Source organism: Arachis ipaensis, chromosome B5 (assembly GCF_059453495.1).
Source record: "Arachis ipaensis isolate K30076 ecotype BB chromosome B5, ASM5945349v1, whole genome shotgun sequence".
In the NCBI taxonomy this organism is placed as follows: Eukaryota; Viridiplantae; Streptophyta; class Magnoliopsida; order Fabales; family Fabaceae; genus Arachis; species Arachis ipaensis.
The window spans coordinates 89,032,664-89,038,396 of NC_142440.1; the positions used below are offsets into that span (position 1 = coordinate 89,032,664).

General features: G+C 35.2%; 1 long non-coding RNA gene across 2 annotated transcripts; it reads right to left on the bottom strand.

Moving 5' to 3' along the window:
* Positions 1-1,151: 1,151 nt before the first annotated feature.
* On the bottom strand, positions 1,152-5,236 carry LOC107643706 (uncharacterized). 2 transcript variants are annotated; one of them, XR_015883171.1, is made up of 4 exons: positions 4,661-5,236; positions 4,412-4,483; positions 4,175-4,326; positions 1,152-1,370 (listed from the first exon to the last, which is right to left on the bottom strand). It is a non-coding gene; the product is annotated as an uncharacterized LOC107643706 (long non-coding RNA). The 2 variants fall into 2 exon arrangements; XR_002363149.2 differs by having other exon boundaries at positions 4,412-5,236.
* Positions 5,237-5,733: the final 497 nt, after the last annotated feature.

The following is a 5,733-nucleotide window of genomic DNA, read 5'->3' on the forward strand; positions in this document are numbered from 1 at the left end:
TTTTGGAGCCCCAAGCTTGTGAAGAACTCCATCAAGGCTTGGTGCAACACATGAGAAATCTTGGGGCACCATGGAGAACCAAGCATTGGTGGGAGTTCCAAGATGAATTTAAGCACAAGCCACCTTGAGAGGAGTTCCCCATAACTCCAACTTAAGGACAATAAATAAAAGTGCTAGGTGGGAAACACCCTACCATGGTACACTCTTTCCAGTCTCTTGTAACTTTGATTAATAAGTGATTGAGTTACCATTGTAGGTTGTTATTCTCTTCATATAAGCTTGTTTTAATAATTTGGTTATTACTTGCTTGACATGCAAGTTTTGCTTGTTTAGTAGTTGGAAAAGTTTCAAAAGTCAAAAAGATTTTTGTAATTTTGCATTTTTGATCAGTTCTGAGCTGTAGGTACTGTTAGGGAGATCTTTCTTAGCTATTTTAGTGTTTAAAAAAAAGTGTCACGAACGCGTATGCACGGTGTGCACGTGCGCGCCCATACGCAGATACAGGCCCATACATTGTCCAGAGAGTTGGGCCACTCTCGCGCCAACACTAGGCCAATGGCATAATCGCTTGTACGCGTGCGCGCACTGCGCGCATCCGCGTTGGTGCGTGGCAGACGTTAGACCAATTAAGAGATTGTAATATAATAACAACATTGCGAGTATAGCTCTTAAGCAGCTAAAATCCGCCTCACTAATTTAGAAAGGTGTCACAAAAATTTATAATAAATATACTGGGAGTATGAGTCCGAGGTCGTCTCCCAACGAGTTGCAAGAAAGGATGCTATTTTATTAATTAGGAATTTCCAAGAGATTTTAAGTTTGGATAACGAGTAATTAAATAATTGTAAATTAAAGCAATAAAAACTAAGAATGATTATTAATATTCTAGATAAAAAGCCTTGACTGGGGGAATGATTAATTGGAAGTTCTATCCTTGTTGGGATCTCTTAAGTGTAGTATTAAAAAGGTTGTTGTTTTTGTAACAACCCAACTTCCAATACGTCATGATCGTACCAAAAGTAAGGCGTTACTGACCTGTTTACCTTATTAACTATTTACCATTAAGCCTTTAGTTCGATATCGCGATTCAATTTTATAGAAAATACCAGAAAATTTTTTTGTTTTTATTGATTAAAATCATATAGCAAACATTTCAAGTAATAATAATCACATAATTATTAATAATAATATCTGTCATACAAAAGATTTCAAATAAAACTCAGATACAAATCCTATCCCTCTGCATAAAATAAAAACTAAAGGTACAAAGGCGAGGGAATTCTATGAAAGAAACTCAAGTCATAAACTTAACTCGTAAATAAATGCTAGAATCGCCCGCAGCTTCAAACTGAGTCTTCAAACCTATGTCACTGAAAAGGTGGAGGATTTTGGGGTGAGAACAAACCACACGTTCTCAGTAGGGAATGGGAGTGCCGTAAAAGTAATGATTAACATGCAAATAATTAACTTTTACTTAATAAACTATTTTTGTCAAACCCTTTGAAATACTTTTTAATCTTACCTTAGATAAGTAATTACTTTCTTTAAATCTCTAAACCCAAAACAGATCTCAATCGCAAAACTTGTCATATTAAATATCTTTCAGCCACATAATTGATTCTCAGCCACAACAAACAATTATTAATCATCTCTATACATTCACAGACTATTAGCACATGAAGAAACTCAATTCATCACACAAACAAATCACAATATAACAAGCAACACAATCACAGAGAAGTAATACAAGCAAACACAACCAAATGCAAATGCACAACTACTATGTTGCATGCCTGTCCTAAGCAGGCTATGAGCTCATGTGTCGGTTTACACCCTGCAGCCCGACATTACCTAGGAACAAGTCCCAGATATGGCTTCCCTTTGTGTCCTTGGTGCATATGTGTCGGTGGTAAGAATACCACTCCTTCGTGACTATCGGCAGTCGGCGCGAAACCCGACCCCATTATATACGCACAAGGGGAAACAGTGATCCTCAGTTCGTGGGCGTCCCCAAGATCAATTCACAAACAAAACAAAGATCTTCAGTTCGTGGGTTATACCCGAGATCAATACACAATAACATAGCGATCTTCAGTTCGTGGGTTATACCCGAGATCAACATACAACAATTCATGGGTTATTCCCGTAATCAATGATTATCAGTCTGTGGGTTTTTCCCGCATATAAATCAAATAACAATCTATAGGTTTCCTCGAGATCAATGATCATTCAGTTCGTGGGTACTTCCCAAATTGTACCAATTATCAATTCATGGGTTTTCCCCGTAGTTAAATAACTAACAGTTCGTGGGGTTTTCCCGTATTTTATCATTTTTCATTTTCTTTTCTAAATCACAACAATCCACATATCAATTCTTCATTCTCTCTTTCCCTTTTAGTTCTTAACATTTTTCTTTAAACCATTCTTATCTTTCTCAGGCATTTATCCATAAAAATCTTAACCATCAAGCCAGTCATAATCTCTACTTTAGCAATCTTGACTCAAGCCAACTTTTAAAGCTATCTTTCAGCTTAGTTCTCTATCAAAGACTCAAGAAAATCATTTATTTAAATTCATTAAACACTTTTCAAAACATAACCTTTCATTAGAAGTAATCAAATAAAACTTCCTCAAGTTTACTAATTTTCCAAAGATTAAAAAATCATCTCTCTTTACTATTCAAATTCAAATATTATAAATTCATCAAACTTCTAAACAGCAATCCTTTATTTTAAACCCAAAACATAATTCTTTTCATATTAATTCAATCTCAAAACATGGTTACTTCCTTAAATAATTTATTTTCAAAGTATAAACCTTTTCTTGGTAAATCGACTTCAAAGTAGAATAATTCTTTTCTTAACTAATTAAAACTTAAATAATATCATTTTCCAAATCCAAATCTTCTAAAATAACTTTTCAAATAAAACCTCAGATTTTATAAAATTTCGGCAGCATCTCCCCTAAAACTCGGACTTAGCCACCCTTACGGGTTCCCTCTTTCTCCATAAATCACCAGCCCTTTTCTCAACAATTTTCAAACGGGTAATTCTCAATCAATCAGACATTCACAGTTCATAATAATTAACAAGTCAATCATACTCCACAATTCCAACTAATCCATCAATCCAACTCCAATCTCATCAATTCATATTTACTTTTCACATATCATAGAATCCTTTCAAAATTAAACTTAATCAACTAGTAATCCCAAAAATCAGCCTTTCATAATTCTAATTTTTTTTTAAATGATGTCATTTACTCTTTAGTAAAGTTACTATTTTGTTTTAAAAGTCAAATTTAAAGAGAATGATTTGGTAATCAAACTTCAATCTTTTAACTGTTCTCAAACTTAATTCTAATTAATTATAAATCAACTTTAGCAACCATCAAAGCCAATTCCAAACAGTCGTTGTCAGTATCACAGCTGTTCCGTTACATCAGATAACTAAAAACAACAACAAGAACTTATTCTTAATAATCAAAATACAGCCACAACTCAGCCAGAAATAATCTTATCAATTAATCAATCACTCATAGCAACAGAACCAGTCACAATCACAGCCTTAATCTAAACTCCATTCATCAATTATCAAAATGTTAGATTTTTAATACTTAGCTCAACAGTTTTCGGTTTAATAAGTAACATTAAATAAATCATTCACAGCCCCATTTCAACTAATTTCAACCCGTCACAAGTTCATTTCACAGCCATTCCAATATACTAAAATTCCAATTCAATATCAATCAATTCGAAATAACTCACTCAAGATCAAAATCTCGGCCAACTCATCACATAAAATTAGTAATTCAAAATATAATTCACAACCAGATTTAAACTAATTCAACAATATCACATAAGATCAGGATTTCCAACAAATCCATCAAAATTCGAAAAACCAATATCGGTTCCAGCATTAACCAAAATTAACCTTGTCAAATTAATTACTCATGATAACAAAACCCAGCAACATTTACAGCCATAACCTAAACTCAATAAACTAATTAAAGCACTAGAATATCATCTCAATACCAAACTTTATCCAAATTTCACAACTTCAAACCAAGCTTATTCCTAACAATTAATCATATTTATGAATTATTTGCAATTACTTACTAAACCTCATTGGCATTCATAAGTATAAAACTGTTAATTTTAAAATGAATCCCCTACCTCAATTAGCCAGAATCGTATTATTTAACGTAACAATTTCCTTTATCCCCAAATTGTGGCAGGTAGTCATTCCAATACAACTGGAATGGCAGCGGCATCACCCACAACTCTAGTAGCAGCAACAGCAATTTTGGAAGGGAATTTAATAGAGGCTGAAGCAAACACAAGGGTAAAACAGAACAGATCATCAAAGGAGCAGTAATCAGAATATTGATTGTAGAACAAAACCTATCTTACCAAAAGAAATACGGGAATGGAGCAGCAGCTCTGGTACTCGGAAAAACAGAAACCAGAGAGCAGGGCATACGTCTTAGCAGCAGCACCAATCAAATCGGTTAGAACAACAAGGACACCAACGAAGTAAGAACGACAAAACAAAAGAAAAGCAGAACAGAGTCGACAATATCAGAGGAAAATACAGGATTGTTACAGAGCAACTGGGGTTCAGAGGTAGCGGTTCTCATGGCTATGACTTAACTGACTTACCATGAACGACGACGGCGACCAGAAATTCCGGCGATAGCGGCGGCAGAGGAACGGTTCCTCCCCTGTGCGTCTCCTTTCTCACACGTCTCGTCCTCTTCTGGCTCTCCCTCTCTCCAACGGCGGTGACTACTCCACTCTCCTCCACGGCGGCGCCGAAGCTCAGGACGGCAACGCGAGCTCAGGCTTCATAGACGGGACGGCGGTGATGGCAGCTCTTCCCTCTGACCTCCATTGCATCTCTCTCTCGACGCCTATCCCTCATCTCTGATCAACCGGCACCAGGGCGGACTCCACGGAACGGCGGCGACAAGCGGGCAAGGTGCAGTGGCGGCGATTCCAGGCCGGCAGTAGCGCGCGACGAAGGAGGCGACGGTGAGGTAGCAGTGACCGATGGTGACACCCGACGGAGGTGACGACGGCGTCTCCCTCCTCTCCGATTCCAAGCCCTCTGTTCTCCCTTTTTCATTTCTCTGTTTCTTTCTTTTGTTTATGCGTGTTGTGTTTAGGAAGGGGGGTGGGGTACGGCTGAGGGATGGTGAGGGTGGAAGGGTTAGGGTTTGAAATTAGGAATTAGGGTTTCTGATTCAATTTGTGAATTAGGATTAGAAATTAGGGATTTTATAAAGTAATGTGGATAGATATGAATAGATATTTTGATAAAATAGAATAGTAGAGTAATTTTAAAATCAAATATACTTTATAAAAAATATTTAGGAACATTATTTATCAACATATGGCTAAGTGCAATCAATTATTTCTAATTTACATTATAAAATGAACAAGTTAATTATATTTTGTAAAGTACAATTTAAATTCAAATATCAATTTTCTAGATTAAATCATACAAATCTCTATTATTTTTCTATCTCTGAAACTTTAATTTCAATTTATAAAATAATTTATTATAATATAAATTGTACATAATTATTAATTGACTTAAACTTAAAGTATTTATAAATATCAATCTAATCATTTCTAATAAAATAATTTTTAGGAGTTCAAATTAATAACATATTTCATTCAAAATAGAATTTATTTAAATCAAATTATACAATTCTTCTTATTTTTCAATT